We start from the raw sequence: 24,326 nt of genomic DNA, 5'->3' as shown, positions 1-24,326 counted from the left end.
GCAGGTCCGACACGTCCGTACCAAGGGAGGACGTCCGCACATCCAGCGATTGAACCCTCTCGTTGGTCTTAGAGAGATCTGCCCGGATTAGCGTAATGTCAATGGCCACCGTGTCGATTTTACGGGCCAAGGCCTCGTACTGTGTAGCAATGGTCTCTCTGATGCCCTTAATGGCGCCCATGATGTCCTGCAGGGACAGATCCGGAGAAACGGACGGGCCACCACTGGTGTCCTCCAGGGGGACATTGGCCGTCCCGGGGGATCCTTTACCCTGAGTGTAGCGGTCCATGTTGTTCGTCTGGACCGGTCCCCCACGTAGGGATGTTTTGGTCTTACGCCTCTCGGGGTCTCCCTTGCCTCCCATGAGAACCTCGATCGCCGAAGGGGACCACCGAGGAAGCGTCGAGGTGGCACAGGCCAGGCAGACGCGTGTCGCACCACAGGCCGCAATATGGCGGAGCGAAGGGACCACCGTCAATAAGCACACTGGCCGCAGACGAAGCCACCGGCATCAAGCGAAGGCAAAATGAAAGCCCAGTCGCACCAAGCAAGTCCACAGTCCAGCCCCTCAAAGACCAAAAGTGAAACCGAAAGTGATGTGACGGCCACTGGCACAGCTCCGCTGCCGTTGTTGTTCAACTACGCCCCGGCTCCACAGATCACCCTCGCCTCGGGCACAGCCGTCGGGTGGGCCTCAAAAGTTCAAACCACCAGAACTCCGGATTGCCAGGTCCGATTTGAATTCCGAAAGGAGTTTAGTGTTCAGCCAGCATTCGTCTCCCAGATTCCATCAACCAAGTCAGGATAGATTCAGGATAAATTCCGAGGAGCAGCGAGGGTCCGGGGAGCCCTGTGCTCACGCGACCATCTTGGATGCGCGCTAGGCTCCTCCCCCTGATACAACAGATTTGAATAACTTTAGACCTGTATCTAACCTTCCCCTTCTGTCCAAAATCCTAGAAAAGTGCGTACTCCAACAGCTAACCCAACACCTGGATAACATCAACCTCCTGGACTCCCACTAATCTGGCTTCAGAAAAGGCTGTAGCACAGAAACCGCGATCCTCAACATCATAAACGATATCCACAATTCACTAGACTCTGACCAATGCTGCCTCCTCATTCTCCTTGACCTATCGGCAATATTCGACACAGTAGACCACAAACTCCTTATTAGGGCTCTCCAAGAAAGAGCCGGTCTTGGTGAGGCGGTCCTCCAATGGTTTTCCTCCTTCCTGCACAATCGCACTCAAAAAATAAAAATAAAAAACTTTGCCTCTGACTCTCACCCTGTCAACAAGGGAGTCCCTCAAGGCTCAGTGCTTTCCCCGCAACTCTTTAACATCTACATGGAACATCTCACCAAACTACTCAAAGCAGCGAACATCCGTTTCCATCTTTACGCAGACGATACTCAGATATATCTGAAAACCACCTTCCTCAGTGACATTCAAAGACTCTATGACGTCCCGAGAGATGTCCAACACTGGCTGTCATCGAATCACCTTAAACTAAACCACGACAAAACTGAGATACTTCTCATTTAGAACAAGTAGGAGAACCCTCAAATTGTCGAATGGCTAAAGGCCGTGGATGCGCTCAACGGGAATCTCACCCTAGCCGACTATGTCAAATCACTAGGCATCACACTAGACCCAAAACTAAACATGACCAGACACATCAAGAATTCGGCCAAGAGTGCCTTCCTTAACCTTAAACTACTGAACAAAATAAAACCTTTCATTCCGCCCAGTGATCTCAAACAGGCCACTCAAACACTGGTGCTGTCAAGACTGGACTATGGGAATGCAGTCCTATCAGGAATTGCAAAGTCACACCTAGCTCCCATCAAAACCACTCTGAATGCGGCAGCCAGAATGGTCACCGGAATCAAGAAATTCGACCACATCTCCCCTGCACTCAGAGAACTTAAGTGGCTCCCAGTTGAAATGCGGATCAGTTTCAGAACAGCCTGCCTCACTCATAAAGCCCTACATACCGGCAAACCCGAATACCTGGCGGCCAAACTCAAAAAAGCTGGTCAGACCAGGAACCTCAGAAGCTCAAACTCCCTCCTACTCATCCCGCCAAAAACTCGAAAATTAAAAACTGTAGCTCGTTCCTTTGCCGGAAGCGCGCCCAAAATCTGGAACTCCATTCCCCCTCACATCAGCACCATTCCCTCTTTTGTAAAATTCAAAAGCCAACTCAAAATCCTGTTCCTCAACCGCTCCCTAGGGAGTCGATAAGAGCATTCGGAGCGGGGTAACAGACACCCCGCACTGCTCCAACATCATGTCCTCGAGACTACGAAACAGAGGTCCCATGACTATGAAGCAGACCCCTCAACCAGCGTCCTGCAATGTTATTGTGTCATTCTTTTGTCTCGTTTGTTGTGAATCTCTGCAATGTATCTTCTGTAAAGCGCTCCGATACCCTCAGGTCAGGCCAGCGCTATATAAAACTTCTAAAATAAATAAATAAATAAAATATTCACTTCTTACAGAAGAGAGTTTGCCTGGAGAACTAAAAAGTACAGTGAGAAGGGATGTGTGGAATTTTTCAGGAAAAGAAATTGGTTTAATGACAAATGTAGACCCAATCCAGATTACAGTTAAGGATGGTGCTGTATATCCAAACACACCACAGTATAAAATGAGTCCAGACGTAATTGCAGGAGTTGCTCCTGTGATTGGTCAAATGATCGAACAAGGAATTTTAAAAGAAATAATGAGCAGTCCTTGTAATTCACCCATCATAGGTATTAAAAAGCCTAGTGGAAAACACAGAATAGTGCAGGATTTGCATACACTTAATAAAATTGTAGTACCCTTTTGGCTAGTAGTATCAAATCCGGCCGTAATTCTTTATCAGATCCCCTGTGATGCTGAATGGTACACAGTTATTGAGTTGTGCCAAGCCTTTTTCTCAATTCCTTTGCATCCGGAAAGCCAATATTTGTTTGCATTCCGGTTTGGAGATCGTGTCTTGGCATGGTGCCGAGTTCCTCAAGGGTACACAGAGAGTCCCTGAATCTTCAACCAGATCTTAAAAAGATGTCTAGAGACTTTAGTCATGCCAGGAAATTCAGTTTTTGTTCAATACATTGATGACCTACTGGTGGTATCAAAGACACGAGAAGCATGTGTAACAGACACAGTTGCCCTATTGAACCATTTAGCAGAAGGAGGACACAAAGCGTCCCCAGCAAAGCTACAATTTTGTAAATAAGAAGTCCAGTACTGTGACGGAGGGAGGTTGGAGCAGGGAGAGGAGGGGACTGAATTAGATTGGTGGACCCCGACACCCCTATCTTCCCCTCTTGTCTCCATACAGCCGGAGGAATGGACCACGTCAACTTTTATGCATCAGCCCGAGGAATACAACGGTTCCTTTAAGTGGGAAAGCCGAGAGAGAAATGACACACCCCCTCCCGCTGACGCGGCATCGCCAGGACCAATAAAGGTGTGGGATTCCTCCTCACCGGTGTGTGACGACACCAGAGAGGGAAACCCGGAAGCCAGAGAAGACGCCCAAGACGGAAGACGAGACCGAGAGGGAAGCGAGAAGCGGAATCAAGCCGAAGCACTGCCGGACACCGGGGGAGAGCCCAAAGGCCAACGACAACGCACTACGTCCAGCCACGTCCCAGGAAGAGCGTGGCTCAGCCAGTTACGTGAGTGCTTTGCGGGCTGGGTTGGGAGGAGGCAGAGTGCCGATAAATAGTCCGACGCTCCCTGGTTGCTCTTTTTTTTTCTTCTTTTTTGTGTGTGCCACCCTACCCCGTGCACTCTCACCACACACCCCGCAATCTGAAAGTCCTATCACCGTATTCAGGAGTGCTCACGAGTGTTTTCCCTCACCCCCTTTCCCATTACCAAACCTAACGGTAACACAGAGCTGACACCCGTTCTCTTCTTTCTGTTTTTGTTTGTTAAGGAGGTGGAGCTGAAGCTAATCCCCAGACGGTGCCAAATCAAAGAAGAAACCTACGCTATTCCCCATATCAATGGTCGTATACCGGACTGCGGAAAAGTAGTGCGAGGAGGAGAACCCTTTGTCTGATAGAAGTCAAACCTGTACAGACTGGTCTAACAGTGTTAAAAGCTAACCTCGAATAGAAAGCGAGTCGTGGGAAAAATAAAAGTCCTCATTAACTAGAGTTGGAGTACGTGTCCCTTATTCGGTCCCGCAACAACTGGTGGAGAATGCGGGCACTATAACACCACCCATCAGTAACAGCACGATGGACACCCTTATTCAACATCTGGTCAGGGGACAAGAGAAACTAGAATGGGCAATCGAAAGGCAAATGATGTCAGCACAGGCTGATCGCGACATCTTTAAGAACACTATATCCGCGCAAATAGAGGGGATACCGAAGGTGGTAACAGAAGCGACAGCCCCTAGGTCCCGGGACTATCACGCCTTACAACATGGTCCATCGGGGATATCTTTACAAAAATATGTACAGGGGGAGGACCCGGACACCTTCCTTCTCAATTTCGAGCGCGCGGCCCGAGTGTGTGGATGGCCAGAAGAGAAATGGCCCTTGTTTTTAGCCCCCTTACTAACCGGAGAGGCCCAAGCAGCATACCAGGTGGCAAATGCTACCGGAGGCGCTTCCTATGCAGAAATCAAGGACGTTATCCTGGACCACCTTGGTCTCGATTCTGAGGCCTATCGAGTACGGTTTAGAAAGGAGAAGGGTCTGGTGGGAGAGAATCCTAAAACCCTGTACTTCCGTCTCAAGGCGGCCGCAGACAAATGGCTACGCCTTACAACTAGCACCAAGGAGGAAATATTGAACCGTATATATTTAGAACAATTCCTTGAAGCCTTGCCCTATAACACTTCAAGTTGGCTAAGACAACACCCCCGTTTAACCCCTGCACAGGCAATCGAGATGGCTGCTACATATTCAAGGGCCCAGCCTCGCAACCCAGTCTGGGAACCTGAGAGGACCCAACGCTCTTTACCAATGAAAATAGAGAGAAAACCTAGACCTCCGATGGAAACAGTGAGGCCCAAGCCCCCCAAACACAATGCCCTCCCTACTAGGGGCCCCCAATGTTTCGACTGCGGGGAAGGGGGCCATATAGCCCACCTCTGTCCCCGAAGAAAACCCACAGAGGAGCCCATGGAGGTGGGATACATCCCAAAGGCCATTTTATATACAACCGAAATGGGAGGCGCATTCCATGTAAGTGTACAGGTGAATGAGAAAGAGATAAAAGCACTTCTGGATTCCGGGTGTAAGCAATCCGTTATACAACAGGCTCTTATAGAACCCAGTCAAATCATCCCTGATACTATGGTACAAATTAAATGCGTCCATGGGGACATTAAACCCTATCCCCTGGCCTCGGTAGTGTTATATCCCAAACAGACTCCTCCCTGTAGAGTGAAGGTAGGGGTTTTAGAAACATTACCAGAAGACCTCATTATAGGGACCGACAACCACGATTTCCTGACCTTGTTTCAACGCTCTTTGTCCACTTGTTAATTACGGTCATCCAAGCCCCAACCGGCCCTCCTTACCCCCGAACCCTGGGTAATGGATCGCAGTTTCAAGTTCGCCCAAGCTAATGATGCCACCTTGTTGAACGCCTAGGAAAGTGCCATATAAACCAAAATAACCCTTCCCCAACCTATCCCAGATTTACTATAAGAGAAGGACTGTTGTATCGTCAAGGAAATCCCAATGACCCACCCCAATTACTGGTACCCAAACCCTTTAGAGAACAAATATTGGTTTTTGCGCATTCACACCTCACAGCAGGGCATACAGGGACTGAAAAGACTACACAAAATATATTGAGGAACTTTTTATGACCAGGTATATATAAAGACCTACACATATATTGCCAAGAGTGTGAGGTCTGCCAAAGGAAGAACTTGCAACGTCCCCCAGCTGTTCCCTTACAACCATTACCGATCATTGGAACCCCATTTGAGAGGGTTGGTATGGACCTCATTGGACAACTGCCTAAAACCCAAAAGGGGAACATATACGCCCTGGTTATAGTAGACTACGCAACCCGCTTTCCCGAGGCCTTCCCGTTAAGGGCAGCCACCACCCGGAACATCGCTGACAAAATGGTGGAGTTCTTCTCGAGAGTAGGGTTTCCAAAGGAAATCCTCACAGAGCAGGGCACCCCTTTTTTATCTCGACTGATGAGAGAAGTATGTCGCCTTTTAGATCTTCAAAGTATTCAAACATCCGTCTACCACCCACAGACAGATGGGCTCGTAGAGCGATACAATCGGACACTAAAAACTACATTAAAAAAGATGCTCTCAGTAGAAGGTAGGGAGTGGGATCGCCTGTTACCTCTGGCCTTATACGTTATCAGGGCCCAAGTCCAGAGTAGTTTGGGGTGTTCATCGTTCAAACTCCTGTATGGAAGACAACCCCGGTCCTTGTTGGACATGACAAGAGATGCGTGGGAACGGGAAGAAAAAACGGGAACCCGAACGGTGTTAGACTATACCCAACATTTACAGAACGAAATAGGAAAACTTCGAGAAGTAGCGTATTCTCATTTAGAACAAAGTAGGAAACGTCAAAAAACCTTCTATGACAAGGGAAAAAAGTGGAGGAGTCTCACACTTGACAACTGGGCCTTAGTCCTCTTACCCTCCTCTACCAGGAAATTCCAATCTGAGTGGCAGGGCCCCTACAAGGTTGTAAAGATAATAGGACAAACGACATACCAGTTGCAAATGACCCCTACAAAGAGACAGACGTACCACATAAACCTGTTAAAAAGGTGGTTAGGTCCAATACCCAAAAGTGCTCACCTGACCGTGCCTAATGTTGAACCCTCCGGAAACACGATAGGGCAGCTGGTGATTAACAAAGAGCTGTCAGGGCCGGAACGAGAAGACTTGCTCACAACCTTAGAACCCTTTGGCCATCTGTTCTCGGAAATCCCTGGGAAAACGAATATGGCAGAACATTGTATAGAGACCACCCCAGGGAAAATCGTCAAGCAACGCCCTGTCATGATCGCACTCAGTACAGGCGCTGAGTGCCTTGCGCTCCTCACCCTGGGACGAAACGTTACGAAACGAACCGTGCGTCCACGGACTACATATCCCAGAAACCCTCCAGACATTCCCGAGTTTATGCAATCAGGTCACATGGCCAAGACGCATGAAAGCTCGACCCGCTAACAGGCTGGCGCCGAATATTCCCGGATGTATCCAGTGACCTTCGGTACGCGTAGACGTACACTCGGCGAAGAAACCTCTACGACCCTTGACGACCTGAAACTCTCCGCCTCGGCTCTCCCGGAAACATCACCCGCCCGGGGAACCGTGGACACCCAAGGCTGTTCCTGCCTTGCAAGTGTGCTCCTCCCATCCCGACTCCTCCGAGAGTGAAGAGGGGGCACTGCAAGATCCTACTCCTCCCCAGCGGCTAGCCGTTGGGCTCCTCCAGAGACCGCGCTCCCCGGCTCCTCCGAGAGTTGCGAGTAGCAGCGCCGTGTCTCCACCCCAGCCCACGGATCACCAGGCTGCACCTAGGCGGGTTACGCTCCTCTGCTTCGGGCTTCATCGGGAAGCATCGAGTGGTAGCGTTCCCGCTCTGCCCTCGGATTTCCGGGCCACAGCGAATACAGGGTGTCGCGCTCCTCGGCTCGCAAAACTTAAAGGAGCCTTGCAGTAGCAGCGCCGTCTAAGACACCCCCACCAGACCGCCTCAGAATAGAAGCGCGAACACCCAGCTGGGGGTCGGAACCTGAGGCCGTGCATGCAGCACTGCCTGATTCCCACCTCACTCCTTTGCCACAGAGAGGGAGCTACTTCCCTTCGCATACCCCAACAACAAGGCGGGAGGAGACGTCAGGTAAGCGAGTCACCTACAAAGGAAGATCAGGGGAGACAACTAGCGTAGGCATTCACTCATTTGTACGCTTATCTCATTTCAGATCTCCCTCCCAGCCGTCCCTATCCTTCCTTCCCTCGCTCACCTGCCTCCTCCGTCCGAGTGTGTTATACATCCTCCGGACTAGGGGCAGATGGGAGGTGGACCCCTATTAGCATCAGCGTCATCCTGAGGAGAAGAAACCAGCGGGTACACGACAGAATATTCGGCCCACGACTTATTATCCTCCTGATCACGCTGATCTAGCTATGACCTCCTTAGACGACGTGTTGGTCACTCTAGCCAACATGCAGGCGGAGTTAGCCGCTTCCCGGTCTGAGACGGCCGCCTTACACGCACGCATGGATCGTATGCAGAAGAACCCTTTCGATGCAGGAACCCCGTTTTCCCCGCAGACCCCGCCGGTAGTGGTAGAAGTACCAGCCCATGTTCCATTGGCTCCACCCGAACGATTTCATGGGGACATACACAAGGTCCAAGTCTTCATGACGCAAGTCATGCTTCACTTCCACTGCAAATCGAAACTCTTCATAACCAACCAGGCCCGGGTTGCCTTTCTGATATCCTACCTGGCAGGAGACGCGGCACAATGGGCCGTTCCGATAGTGCGTAGGGACGAAGCCTTACTATACGATTGGGACGCCTTCCGCTGTGCGTTTGAAGAGACCTTCGATCGCCGAGCAGACACCTTTTCAGCTGACCGCGACCTCCTAACCCTCCGGCAAAAACCCAATGACTTCATAGGTTACCTCAACAGTTTTCGTCGGTTGGTGGCAGAAACCGACTGGCCTGAAACCAAGCAGTCGGCCATCTTCTACCAAGGGCTCACGGACGAGTTGAAGGACGTCATCGCCCAAATCGACCCGCAACCTCAGACCTGCTCTGCCATGGTCGAATTGGCTTCCCGGTTGGAGCATCGTCTCCGGGAAAGAAAAGGAGACCCGAAACGGAGGGACAAAATGCCGTCCGCCTTCGACAATCCCCGAGCTCCCGACCCAGCAGGTCCCCGATCGGATCCTATGGAGATCGGGACGGTTAGGGCCTCGCTGACCTTGAGCGAACGCGACCATCGCCGCAAACAGGGCCTCTGTTTATACTGTGGCAAAAAAGGCCACTTCCTGAGGGAATGCCCAGTCAGACCCAAGACGAGCAAATCACGTCCCAGTCAAGCCGCTCTCGCTACAGAAGAAGAAGGGGCCAAGGGAAACTACAAAGCTTGAAGGACCAGGGAGGGAAGCCTTCAAGCCCACACTTCATCCCTTCGATGGAATCCGCCCAAGCCGGACCATTTCTTTATCTCGCTGAAAGCGGTAATTAACCAACGAACACGAACCATCAGAGCCATGATAGACTCCGGAGCTACCGGATGCTTTCTGGATAAACTCGAAGCAGACCGACTAGGGATTCATTTAACGCCCAAGGAACCGCCCGAACTTGTTTTTGCGGTCGATGGGAAGGAACTGGAGTCGGGGCCCATACGATACGTTACCCCGTTTCTCTGGATAACCATCGGAACAGACCACGGCGAGTGGCTGCAGTTTAACATCATTCAAGCCCCGCGATGCAAGCTCATACTTGGATTACCCTGGTTAAGAAGACACAAACCCGGGGGTATTTGCGAGCCGCCACTGCTGCCGGCTGCCTCACCAGCTCCGTCCCCCTAGCCGACCCCCTCCCCCAGCCACGGGCACGTGGTTCCCCAGTCCCTGATCTGTTCTCATTCCCCTCTTCAGAGTTTGGCGATTGGTTGGGGTCCCCCACTTAAGGAGCGCGTGCTGTCACTTGGGATTGTGGGTTGCCTTGCGGGTGTGGTTTTTTGTGTTGTTGTGTTTCGACAAAAGGAAACCGTATTGTGGGTTTGGAGTTATGTGGCCTGCACTACTGATATCTCCTGATTTACCTTTTTGCACCGCCAAGAGATTTTTCTGTATATATGTCATATGCTTCTGCCACTCTAGCGGCCGGCCAGACGGTTGTAGGCCCATACCTGTAACTATTTGAGATTGCAATAAACGGTTTCAAAAAAAAAAAAAAAAAAAAAAAAAAGAAGACACAAACCCACAATCGAATGGTCCACCAACACCGTCTCGTTCCGGTCCACGTTCTGTCGCCTTCATTGCATTCGCGAGGCCGACAACCTAGTCACCGGTCTGCCAACCGCTCAACATGTATCTACAGCCGCCGAGAAGGAGGTCCAGCTCCCGTCTTGGTATTCGTCATATCAAGAGGTGTTCAACGTGCAAAAGGCCGAAGAACTGCCCCCGCACCGAGAATTCGACTGCCGCATCGATTTAGTACCGGGTGCCATAGTCCCGTGTGGCAGAATTTACGCTCTCACCGGGCCAGAAACAAGCCACCTCAGAGAGTATTTGGACACCTACTAGAAGCTGGGGTTCATACGTCCCTCGCAGTCGCCGGCCGCCTCGCCACTTTCCTTTATCCCGAAGGCCAATAGCGAGCTGCGTTGTTGTATTGACTACCGCGCTCTCAACGCCTTAACGATCAAGAACAGATACCCCTTACCACTGATACCAGTTCTGTTGGAGCAGGTGCGCGAGGCGCACATTTACACCAAGTTGGACCTCAGAGGGGCGTATCATTTGGTGAGAATGAGAGAAGGCGACGAGTGGAAGACCGCATTCAAAACACGATTTGGACTCTTCGAGTACTTAGTGATGCCCTTTGGGCTTTGCAACGCCCCGGCAGCCTTCCAGTTCTTCCTCAACGAGGTGCTGCGGGAATTCCTGGATAGGTTTGTCGTGGTATACATTGACGACATCCTGATCTTTTCCACCTCTCAGGAAGAGCACGTCGTTCATGTGGGGCTCGTGTTGCAAGCCTTGAGAGACCACCACCTATTTTGTAAGCTCACGAAGTGCGAATTCCATGTCACCACCGTGGAATTCCTCGGAGTCCACCTAACCCCCACCGGACAGGTGATGTCCACCCGAAAGGTACAAGCAGTGAAGCAATGGCCCCAACCAAGGTCGGTCAAAGACATCCAGAGCTTCCTGGGCTTTTCGAACTTTTACCGCCGGTTCATTCATCACTTCTCTCATCTGGTTTCCCCTCTTACCAAACTGACGCGGAAGAACGTACCATTCCACTGGTCTTCCGATGCCCAAAACTCCTTTGATCAACTCAAGGAAGCCTTCACATCCGCACCTATCCTACGACATGCCAAACCCGACCTCCCCTTCATAGTGGAGACGGATGCGTCAGACATAGCTGTGGGAGCGATTCTCTCCCAACGACATCCGGATACCGGGCATCTTCACCCGGTTGCATACATGTCTCGAAAGCTGAACATCGCCGAATAAAACTACACTGTTTCCGACAAGGAACTCCTCGCCATTCGGGAGGCCTTCCGGGAGTGGCGACACTGGCTGATGGGGGCCCAACACCAAGTCACTGTCTTCACAGACCACAGAAACCTCCAGTTCCTGCGGGAGGCTCGCCATCTCTCTCCCCGGCAGAAAAGATGGATGCTTTTCTTCGCCGAATACCACTTCGTCGTCACCTACCTACCTGGCACGCTGAACAAAAAGGCCGATGCCTTGTCCCGACAAGACACGAACCGCACCCCCGCGGTGGAGCCACAGCAGGCTATCCTGTCCCCTGGACAAGTGATCGGAAGAACGGAATCAGAAACCTTCCTCATCGAGGCAAAGCGAGGGGTCGCCTCGTTTTCATGGATCTCGTGGCTGAAAAGACACAAGGACTGGCGCCTTCGGAACGGCATCCCCATGAGATGCTCGCAAGTGTTGGTCCCCACGCTCAAGCTCCGGAAGCTTGTCTTCCATTGGTGTCATGAACTGCCCTGTGCCGGGCAACTGGGAGGTGCAAAAACCCTCGAAAAAATCCTTCGACACTTCTGGTGGCCCTCGGTCAGACCGGACGTTCTGACATGGGTCGCTCACTGTATCATCTGCTCCCAAATGAAAGCCGACCATCGCAAACCGCAAGGCCTCTTGCGTCCACTGCCAACCCCCCGTACGCCCTGGGAGAGAATCTCGGTGGACTTCATCGTTGGATTGCCTAAAGACCATAACTGTATAGCCATTGTGGTGGTGGTCGACTACCTTACGAAAATGGGACACTTCCTGGCATGTAAACAACTACCCACGGCCAGTGCCCTCGCAAGACTTCTGTTGGTCAACGTCGTCCGTCTCCACGGCCTTCCTCTTGGCATCGTCTCGGACCGGGGTTCTCAATTCACGGCAAGGTTCTGGAAGGTATGGTGTGCCGAACTAGGGATTCAATCCTCCTTATCCACCAGCTTCCACCCGCAGACCGATGGACAGACCGAGAGACTCAATCAAACCCTGAAACAGTATCTCCGGTGCTACGTGGACCAGGCCTCCAACGCTTGGGTAGACTGGTTGTGGGTCGCTGAAGTGGCCTATAACGATTCCATACACGCTTCCACACAACACACCCCATTTTTTCTCTCATCAGGGTTCCATCCACGATTCACACCTTTTTTGCTCCCTCACACTGATCTCACCGTACCGGACGTCCAAGACAGGCTAACCTCCATACGTTCAACCCTCACGAAGGCGCGCGCGAACCTTAGGTCCGCAAAGGCACGATACAAACACCAGGCCGACAAGCGGCGCAGGCCCGATCCGGTGTACCATAAGGGGGATAAGGTATGGCTGTCCACAAAGCACATCAAGTTTAAAAATCCCAGCCTATTCAACCCTAAGTACATAGGCCCCTATCCAGTCGTGAGACACGTAAATCCTGTGGCTGTGCAATTGAAACTTCCAGCACGGTTACGTATCCACCCTGTGTTCCACGTCTCCTTGCTTAAACCCTCGCTCGGCCCAGTCCGAAGGCTCCCTGCTCCCGTATGGGTCCACCATGAACGGGAATACGTGGTACAACGGGTGTTGGACTCCAGGACGGTGCGTGGCAGGATCTGGTATCTCCTGGCATGGAAAGGGTATGGACCGGAGGAGAACTCATGGGAACCGGCGTCGCCGCTCCACGCAGACCGTCTGGTGGCTGCTTTCCATCGCCGATGTCCGGACAAACCCGGTCCGGAGCCTCGCACCCGTTGAGGGGTGAGAGGGGATATACTGTCATGATCGCACTCAGTACAGGCGCTGAGTGCCTCGCACTCCTCACCCTGGGACGAAACGTTACGAAACGAACCGTGCGTCCACGGACTACATATCCCAGAAACCCTCCAGACATTCCCGAGTTTATGCAATCAGGTCACATGGCCAAGACGCATAAAAGCTCGACCCGCTAACAGGCTGGCACCGAATATTCCCGGATGTATCCAGTGACCTTCGGTACGCGTAGACGTACACTCGGCGAAGAAACCTCTACGACCCTTGACGACCTGAAACTCTCCGCCTCGGCTCTCCCGGAAACATCACCCGCCCGGGGAACCGTGGACACCCAAGGCTGTTCCTGCCTTGCAAGTGTGCTCCTCCCATCCCGACTCCTCCGAGAGTGAAGAGGGGGCACTGCAAGATCCTACTCCTCCCCAGCGGCTAGCCGTTGGGCTCCTCCAGAGACCGCGCTCCCCGGCTCCCGGCTCCTCCGAGAGTTGCGAGTAGCAGCGCCGTGTCTCCACCCCAGCCCACGAATCACCAGGCTGCACCTAGGCGGGTTACGCTCCTCTGCTTCGGGCTTCATCGGGAAGCATCGAGTGGTAGCGTTCCCGCTCTGCCCTCGGATTTCCGGGCCACAGCGAATACAGGGTGTCGCGCTCCTCGGCTCGCAAAACTTAAAGGAGCCTTGCAGTAGCAGCGCCGTCTAAGACACCCCCACCAGACCGCCTCAGAATAGAGGCGCGAACACCCAGCTGGGGGTCGGAACCTGAGGCCGTGCATGCAGCACTGCCTGATTCCCACCTCACTCCTTTGCCACAGAGAGGGAGCTACTTCCCTTTGCATACCCCAACAACAAGGCGGGAGGAGACGTCAGGTAAGCGAGTCACCTACAAAGGAAGATCAGGGGAGACAACTAGCGTAGGCATTCACTCATTTGTACGCTTATCTCATTTCAGATCTCCCTCCCAGCCGTCCCTATCCTTCCTTCCCTCGCTCACCTCCCTCCTCCGTCCGAGTGTGTTATACATCCTCCGGACTAGGGGCAGATGGGAGGTGGACCCCTATTAGCATCAGCGTCATCCTGAGGAGAAGAAACCAGCGGGTACACGACATGCCCATACCGAATACCCGCAGCCAAAAGGGAGGTAATCCGCAAAGAAGTACAAGACATGCTACGACTGGGTGTTATCAGACCATCCAAAAGTAATTGGTTCTCCCCAATAGTGATGGTGCCAAAACCTGATGGCTCTACGCGCTTCTGTATGGATTTCCGTGCCCTGAATGACATCTTCTCATTTGACACGTACCCCATTCTGAGGGTGGACGAATTGATAGAAAAATTGGGGGATGCCAAGTTCATCACTACTATCGCCTTAACAAAAGGCTATTGGCAGGTACCACTAAGAGAGGAGGACCGACGAAAAAACGCTTTTTCCACTCCAGATGGCCTGTACGAGTTCAATGTACTCCATTTCGGACTACACGGAGCCCCGCCCACGTTCCAACACCTAATGAACACTGTTTTACAGAATCTCCAGTCGTTTTGTTCAGCTTACTTAGATGACGTTGTAGTGTTCAGTCCTACCTGGGAGGCACACCTGAGCCATCTCAAAGCTGTCCTTGGCGCCCTTGAAGAGGCCGGGTTGCATATCAATTCCAAAAAGTCTAGGATAGCATATCAGAAGGTTTGATATTTAGGCTATCTGTTAGGAGATGGAATGATAGCACCACAGAAAGAAAAGATACGAGCCATTGCAGAAACAGCCTTTCCCACCACCAGACGAGAGATGAGGGCTTTTTTAGGTTTGATAGGATACTATCGCCGCTTTATCCCACAATTTTTGGCAATTGCGGCACCCCTCACAGACACTCTCAGAAAAGAAGTAAGTCCCCGTTTCCTACAAACCCCAACCCCACAAATGTTGGAAGCCTTCCACACCTTAAAAGGGGTCATCACGTCCAGTCCTATACTAGCCACACCCGATTTCAAAAGGCCCTTTATCCTGCATACCGACGCCTCTAACTATGGCTTGGGGGCTGTGTTATCCCAGGTAGCCAACGACGGGACTGAACACCCAGTGCTATACATTAGCCGAAAGCTATTCCCAAGAGAGACCAAGTATCCCACTATCGAACGAGAATGCTTAGCCATAAAGTGGGCGATAGATAAGCTGCGTTATTACCTCGAAGGCAGACCATTCACCCTGTACACCGACCATGCCCCCCTACAATGGATGGCTCGTAATAGAGCACATAACCCCAGGGTCCTCTGCTGGTTTCTGTCGCTCCAACCTTTCTCCTTTTCAGTGATCCACAGAAAAGGAAAGAACAACGGGAATGCTGACTACCTATCCCGGGTATTCCCTCTCCCTGATCGGGAGCATCCTGGTGGGGAGGAGTGTGACGGAGGGATGTTGGAGCAGGGAGAGGAGGGGACTGAAGTAGATTGGTGGACCCCGACACCCCTATCTCCCCTCTTGTCTCCATACAGCCGGAGGAATGGACCACATCAACTTTTATGCATCAGCCCGAGGAATACAACGGTTCCTGTAAGTGGGAAAGCCGAGAGAGAAACGACACGCCCCCTCCCGCAGCATCGCCAGGACCAATAAAGGTGTGGGATTCCTCCTCACCGGTGTGTGACGACATCAGAGAGGGAAACCCGGAAGCCAGAGAAGACGCCCAAGACGGAAGACGAGACCGAGAGGGAAGCGAGAAGCGGAATCGAGCCGAAGGACTGCCAGACACCGGGGGAGAGCCCGAAGGCCAACGACAATGCGCTACGTCCAGCCACGTCCCAGGAGGAGCGTGGCTTGGCCAGGTACGTGAGCGCTTCGCGGGCTGGGTTGGGAGGAAGCAGAGTGCCGATAAATAGCCCGACGCTCCCTGGTTGCTCTTTTTTTTCTTCTTTTTTGTGTGTGACACCCTACCCCGTGCACTCTCACCACACACCCCGCAATCTGAAAGTCCTCTCACCGTATTCAGGAGTGCTCACGAGTGTTTTTTCTCACTTCCTTTTTGTCATTACCAAACCTAACGGTAACACAGAGCTGACGCCCGTTCTCTCCTTTCTGTTTTTGTTTGTTACGGAGGTGGAGCTGAAGCTAATTCCCAGACGGTGCCAAATCAAAGAAGAAACCTACGCTATTCCCCATATCAACGGTCATATACCGGACTGCGGAAAAGTAGTGCGAGGAGGAGAACCCTTTGTCTGATAGAAGTCAAACCTGTGCAGACTGGTCTAACAGTGTTAAAAGCTAACCTCGAATAGAAAGCGAGTCGTGGGAAAAATAAAAGTCCTCATTAACTAGAGTTGGAGTACGTGTCCTTTATTCGGTCCCGCAACAAATACCTAGGACACTAAATAGAGAAAGGAGTTAGAAAAGTGAACCCAGAAAGAATAAAGGTGATCAAACAGATGAGTCCACCCACAACACAAAAGGAAATGCCAATGTTTTTGGGAATGGTTAGATATTGCAGGCAGTGGATCAGTGGTTTCTCACTGATTGCAAAACCTCTACAGTAGTTAACACGGAAGGATGTGAAGGATCCGATTGTTCTGGATGATGAAAGTAAGGAAGCCTTTGAAAAAATTGAGAAGCAGTGTGTGTCATGCACCTGCATTGGGAATGTCAGATTATTCTAAAGAATTTGCATTGTACTGTTGTGAGAGGGATGGGTGTGCACTCTCAGTCTGGAATGGCACGACGTCCAGTAGCATATTTCTCTGCCACTTTGGATTCAGTGGCTGCAGCATTGCCTGGATGTTTGAAAGCAGTAGCAGCTACTTGTATGAGTCTGGAACAAAGTGAACCAATTGTGATGGGTTACCCAGTTACCATCTATGTACCACATTCTGTTGAGATTATTTTGACGCGTACACGTACGCAGTATCTTACTTCTAGTCAGCTGACTAAGTATGAAAGAGTAATTCTGGGTGCTGAAAATGTGACCGTAGTAAGGTGCACTACTGTGAACCCAGCAACTCTGTTACCAAACTCTCGTGAAGAAGTAAGGGAGGAAGCTGATGATGACTGTTTGGATGTGACAGAACTCCGTACCAAGCCCAGGCCAGATATAGAGGATGTTTCATTGGAAGAATCTGACTGTGAGATATATGTGGATGGGTCATGTCTGAGAAATGGGAACGGTGAACTATGTACTGCATATGCTGTTTGTACCATAGAAGGAGTTCTTGAAGCATCCTGTCTAAAAGGGGTACATTCGGCCCAAATTGCAGAGCTGATAGCTCTAATTAGAGCATGCAAAATTTCCCAAAGTCTGAAAGTAACCATATTCATGGATAGCCAATACAGATTTGGGGTTGTCCATGATTTTGGGCAGCTATAGATACAGAGGGGATTTCTGGCTTCTTCAGGTTCTTCTATCCATAATGGAAAAACTGTAAAACAATTATTGGATGCTTTACCACTGCCCAAAAGAATTGCAGTGGTCAAATGTGCCGCACATAAATCAGGAGATGATTATGTGACTAAGGGCAATAGATATGTTGATGAAATTACACGTTTTTGTGCACAAAATACAGTGGAATTAAACAGATCAATTGAAAGAGGAAATACTGATTGCCATCTTTTGTTTACCTTTGAAACTTGGGAAGAAGTTAGACAGATGCAGGAAGAGGCAAGTGATGAGGAAAAGGAAAGATGGAACAGAACAGGCTGTAGCAAAAGAGAAGATGAACTATGGGTTTATCATGATGGGAGACCATTGTTACCAGATTTATTACTTTCACACATGGCCAGGGTTTACCATGGAATTGCACATGTCGGCAGAGATGCAATGATCAGGCTCTTCCAGCAGTCATGGTATAATGCTTAGTTCAGGGTCATTGCAGAGAGTCTGTGCCAGAGATGCGTAATCTGTCAGCAGCAAAATCCAGCTAGAAAGACAGTTGTTAGTTGGGGATGAATTGGGAGAGCAGGAGGACCGTTAACCCGTCTTCAACTTGATTTTATAGAACTTCCCCCATGTAATGGGTTGAAGTATGTCCTTGTCATTGTCTGCTTGTTTTCTCCTTGGGTAGAAGCCTATCCCTCAAGAAGAAATGACAGCCTTACTGTGGCAAAACTGCTTTTGAAAGAACTAATTCCTAGATTGGGAATTCTGTCACTTTAGAGACGGATAGAGGAACATATTCTAACAATGAGATAATTCAACTGATTTGTGCAGCATTTAAAATTGAGCAGAAGCTGTGTTGTGCCTATCGTCCCGAAGCGTCTGGAGTGGTTGAACAACTCAATGGCACCATAAAATCTAGGTTAGGGAAGGTGTGTGCATCCACATCACTGAAATGGCCTGACGCTTTACCCCTTGTACTGATGAGTCTAAGACGCATTCCTGACAAAAAGACGGGATTGAGTCCACATGAGATCCACATGGGAAGAGCAATGAGACAAGCAACATACCAGCCAACAAATTGATGATTTCGTCTGATGATCTGGTGCTCTATTATTGTAGAGGACTGGCTGACCTGGTACAGTCTGTGTCTCACCAGGTTGGAGAAGATGCCACAACGACACAGTCAAAACAAGCTCATGATCTGAGTCCAGGCGAATGGGTCTATGTCAAGAAGCACGTTAGGAATTCGTGTTTAGAACCCAGGTGGCATTGACCCTATCAAGTCATACTGGTGACGACAAAGGCAGCGAAGTTTGGTGTTTTGCCAAATTGGATTCACGCGAGCCACACCAAACGAGCCCTAGGACCACTTGAACGGCAAGAAGAACAGCAACTGGTAAAAGAAGAACAAAAACCAGTGGTTGAAGTGTGTGAAGCTGATGAATCTAGAGTGACCGATTCTGATGACCAACCAGATGATGAACAGCCGAGCACAAGTCAAGTAAAGTGGATGCCAGATACTAGGTCTCAAAGGGCTGCTGTTGAGCCAGACGAAAGTGAGTTCACTGCTAGTCAAGAGCCAAGTGAGTTCACAGCTGAACAAAAAAACAGTGAAACTGCTGTTGAACCAGAAGGAGGTAACTTCACAGTTGAAAGAAAAGTTACTGTTGAGACAGCAGAACCAGAAATTGTTGGAGATCAGGAAGAACAACTTAGAGAAATGGCCAAATAAGAGAACTTATGAATCAGACACAGAAGGAGAAAAAGTAGTTCAAACTAAGAAACCAAGAAAAGGGGATAATTGGCCAGGTGGGGGTGAAAAGACTAAAATACACCCTAGTGAGAAAAAAAACAAGAAAAGTTCAGAACAAAGTAATGAGGTTTTCAAGTCAAACAGAACAAGAAGAGTCAGGAGAAGAGCTAGTACGAAAAACCAAGAGAGTGAGAACCCCAAGCAGAAGATACAAGGCACCAGAATGGACCTACGTGATTCTGGAAGAAATTGAAAGCTCTGATCCAAGTGAAGAAAAAGATAGTTCTAACACTGAGAGAGTTGATGAAAGCATGTTGAGACCACCTTAAAGAACTTCTTTTTGAGAACTAGAGAATGGTGAAAATTTCTAACTAAAGAAAGATTGAATGACTCAGAAGACTAACGAAAAATAAAATAAGGGGGTAAAGAAGAAAGCCAGGAGGTGTACGTTTGAACTGAAATTCATTTTTGTCCTGAATTTTTTTATTGGCACTCGTAGGATTAGATAGATTTTTATTTTTTAGGATATAAAATAGCTACAGCGGAAGCGACTGAACATCCGAAATCTAGTCTAAAACGTAGATGTATTAAAGCTTGCTTATGTAGTGTCTTGATGTTAACATTTATGTGGATATTACTAACTGTTCTTGTACCCATTCTAATGGTAACTAATGACGAAAACAATACTAATAATGTAACAAGAGAAAGGATGAGTGATGTCACTAATGAAACACCTAATACTAACCTAGAACCATTGGATGGAAGTATTCTCAATCATGATAAATCAATTAGTGATTTCTCGTTAAATGTGTTCACCAAGTTACTGTATGAGTATGTCGAGACTTTGAATGTAAGTGACTGTTATGTGTGCATGCAATTACCTTCGTCTGTCTCGGAAGGGATGACCTATCACCACTTACCTCTAACATATGGCATGTCTTGCAGTGTCCTAACAAGTCTCTTTTATGTAATGGGTAAACTGGAATACCATTACTCTAACATAGATTTAGTATTTTCAGAAATACCAGTAATTAAAGAATTAAATAAGGTTTTAAGTGGGAAAAATGCACAATATATGGGACAGATCTTCCATATCACTAAAACATTAGATGAAGAACATTCTTATAGGAATAACTTGACCTGTAGTTTGCGGGTGGAAGAGAAAATCTTTATAGAGATGGTAGGAGGTAGAAGGGAAAGTCTCCAAAGAAAGGCTGCTGAACAGCAGTCACGGGTGCCCCGTGGGCTTTTACAGAAGGAGATTATGAGAAAGGCGAGACATATGCTGCAATGTACCTGGACTGGGCTCAGAAGGGGAAAATATGTCTGCTTAGAACAAAGACTAACTATAACAATTACTTTATTGGTAGTAATGAGTGTGAATATACCTTCCAGATTACTGGAGGTTGGGGATTGAAGGGTGAAACTGATCCTGTCTTTCCAGGAGTCTATTATGTGTGTGGAAGAAAGGCCTCCTATAGATTGCCAAAGACACACAATTGATGGACGGAATGCAGAACAAATCAAAACATTCACCTGGCTTGGCAGTTCGGGCTGGACTGTTCCCATGAGGCACAGGGTCAAGACTGATTTGCATATGGCCAGGTCTAAACTGGGATGGCATGATGAGCAAAAGAATGATGGATTTAACCCAGATCTCTTGACTGGGGGTGAATTTTTTGATTTGTTCTGCATTCCGTCCATCAATTGTGTGTCTTTTGCTTCCTCACCCAAAGTGCGCTGGGTATGCCCAGACGTGGGTCTCGGGCTCATGGTGCCACTGGATTCAAGCTATCCTTGCTGAAGAGTGGTGAAACCCCGAAAAAGGTCCTATGATGCTTGTTTCCGGTCCAGGGAGGACCTGGCTTGGCAGTTCGGGCTGGACTGTTCCCATGAGGCACAGGGTCAAGACTGATTTGCATATGGCCAGGTCTAAACTGGGGTGGCATGGCGAGCAAAGAATGATGGATTTAACCCAGATCTCTTGACTGGGGGTGAATGTTTTGATTTGTTCTGCATTCCGTCCATCAATTGTGTGTCTTTTGCTTCCTATAGGTTGCCTGCACATTGGTATGGAAGTTGTTATTTTGCAATTGTCTTTCCAAAAGTCTACCACATGGACCGAAATAATAATCAACTAAATTAAGTAAAACAAGGACTAACACATAGTAGAAGAGCAAGTTTTTCTGAAATAGTAGGTGACATATTTGGTGCACTGATACCCTTGGTTGGAGTTGTCCTGAATTCGCACAAAACAATTCAAAAATGTTCCACAGTGGTTGATCGTTTATCAACAGACAATGCTGGTAGATTTTTGATGATTGACACCGAAATGGTCGCGATCAGATCAATGGTTTTGCAAAATCGACTTGCCTTTGATATTTTACTGGCAAAAGAGGGTGGAGTCTGTGGAAGGTTGAAAATCAAACATTGCTGAACCTACATTCCTGATAAAAGTAAAGGAATAGAGGGATATATTAAGAATATTATGAAATTACATGAGGGCTTGACCCAACTGGAGGTTGATGGTGTTTGGAAGAAACTTGGTAAGGGTTTCTCCTCTGTGAGTAAATGTTTTTCTACCTTTGGGAGTACTTTATTAGGGAAAACAATAATGCCAATTGTTTCTATAGCTATAGTAGTCTTAGTAATAATAACAACATATAAGTGTTGTAAGAGTAGGAGTGGGAGAAGAGAAGTGATAGAAGAGAAAAGTGAACGAAAATAGAGAAAAAGGAAAAGAGAAGAGATAGAATTAGAAGATATGAAAGGGAAATAATACGATATGATGAAGGATTTAGATGAGGGTGCCATAAAAAGAGAGAAGAATACAGAGTTTTAAAAATGAATAAAGATGGCACTTGGTATGGTAGGTATTTTATGATGGCTCCTAAAAGCCATCAGAGGGGGGAATTGAGGGAGCAGGGTTTCGCAAAAATTAAACCTGCTCGAATCGAGTACCCCCATAATATATACTAACAGTAAGTAGTAAGTAGACTAATGTACACCTGACACAAACACATAGGAAACAGCTTTGCACAAGTATGCACTAATATGAAATAATATGAGAAAGAACTAAACGTATTGCAGTATGCTTTGTAGAAAACAAAATAGGCCACATGAGCATTTTGCGAATTGCACGTTGCAGTGAATAATGCTGCTTTACGCTCAAAGCTTATGGTAGGTAGCTTTAATAAGGAATGGTGCAGGGGAGGGGGGTACACAGTGAAAACTACATTGTCATATAATTAATAAATGTTTGTTTGCATTTACTTTAGTATACACAATAAGACTCCATCTTGAATTAGAAAACCTAACCCGAGTGGGAGGGGTGTGATGAGGAGCGCAACAGAACTAACAGAATCAAAGCAGACACGCTGTGCTCAGCAGAAAGATTGACTGAAGTTGAAGGCTACAAGGGTGTACATCTGCCAAGAATGAAGATGACCATGGGACCAGAGTCATGTTCTGCGGATATTGTCAATGTCTGTAAATAAAAATCTTAAAATTTTATCTGGTGAAAGAAATGTGAACACGTGTTAAGGATGTGAACTGTGGGAAAGAAAACGAACAATAAAGAGACTGAGATGACCATGAAGTCATCATGGTGTGACAGAGACACCCTGGAAACCCACAAACCATTTGCTTACAGTTTAGAAATGTTTCAGTTTATGTGGGATGGACATGTAAGTTTGAGGGTATAATTGAGGTGCCTTTAGGGGTGTGGTTTACGCTTAGGCTGGCAGGAGAGAAATAGGGGAGATGCGTCGCTGTCCGTCGGTTTGCAGAGAGGCCTAGCTGTACCAGTCCTGTCCTGTTCATGTCCTTTTAGACTTTGTTACCTGATCCTTATTCGGGGAACCTCCATCATCACTTAGGCCAAAGGGGTGATTTTCTACAAACCAATAGGTTTGTATTCCTGTCTCTGTTTCATTTGTGCAAATCATTGCAAATGTATTAAATTCCTGAAATCTTTTGTCTCTCCACCTATCCACTCCATTTGTTTATTGAAGGTATTATTTAGATGAAACTTGTGTCTCTTCATCTATCCTTTCCGTCAGGTATTATTCAGGTTTTGCATAATATTTTTCTGAAACTTCTGTCTCTTGAACTATCCACTCCTTCATGTCACGTCATTGAGTTAGTCTGATTGAGATTAATTTCATTTATGTTGCTAATGTGTATCTCATCCTTCGTGGTTTACATTATTTACATTTGTGACTAAATGCATTTGAGCAAAATGCACTTTACTAAGATAAAACTACTCAACTTTACCAAATGTCTGTTGTTATTTAGTCAACTGTAGGGTTAATTAAGGCATGATAATCATTATCATCAACTATTCAACTAATTGGTCCATCGACCAAGTTGAAGAAAAGTTGATTTATGAATTTGATAGGTATTTAAAGACGCTTTACATGATTCAAGGAAGGGAGAAAAACATAGAATAGAACAAATTGACACCAGCGCATCAGGGGTTCTGGGTGAATGTGTATGGGCCATTGTAGATGTATGTATTGAGTATTGATCCCTGATCAAGTATTAACCACGCGCCGGATCACTGCCATCCCCAAAATTACGGACAAAAGGCGTCTGTGAAAGAAAATCCTCAAGGACAACAGACAAGAGACCCAAATAACGGTCAGTCCGTGAAATTTACGTACGGTTGGTCACCCAACATACTGCATCACTCAGGACATGGCCTATGACATAATTTATGACACCACTGATGTCAAATGAAATAAAAAAACTGAGAGCCACCCTTTTAGATCGGAAAGTCCAACAGTGATTGGTGGTCGGCGTTTGATGATGTGCTAGGATATGGATTTTTTTTAATGTACAGATTTGTTATTGGCTGAAGCCGGTAAAGAAGTAAGTTTAATCCGAACGTCCACTCCTAACTCAAGCTTTTTAGGTCTCGCCTAGCGACGCAGTGCATGCGCTGCTCGCCTTGGCGAGACCTATTGTTGTCGGTTTGGTGGGCGAAGGGGGACTGGACATGGCATGTGCATGGCTGTCAGCATTAGCACAAGGGACAAGCAGGCGTGCGAGGACAGGAGATGTGCATGCGTGTATGGCTCAGCCGCTCGCTCCCTTTCTCCCTCCCTGTCTGCGCACACGCTGCATGCATGCTGTTTGCCTGCTCGCGGTTGCTTTCACTTTTGTTGCCGGCTCGTTTTGTTTCTTTTAAGCATGCGGCTTTAGCAATATATATTTTGACTGTTTACCACTAGAGGGCGCAGCAGGAGAT

This window comes from Triturus cristatus, chromosome 11 (assembly GCF_964204655.1).
Source record: "Triturus cristatus chromosome 11, aTriCri1.1, whole genome shotgun sequence".
Lineage (NCBI taxonomy): Eukaryota > Metazoa > Chordata > Amphibia > Caudata > Salamandridae > Triturus > Triturus cristatus.
The sequence above is the reverse complement of the archived record's forward strand: the minus strand, read 5'-3'. Positions refer to the sequence as shown.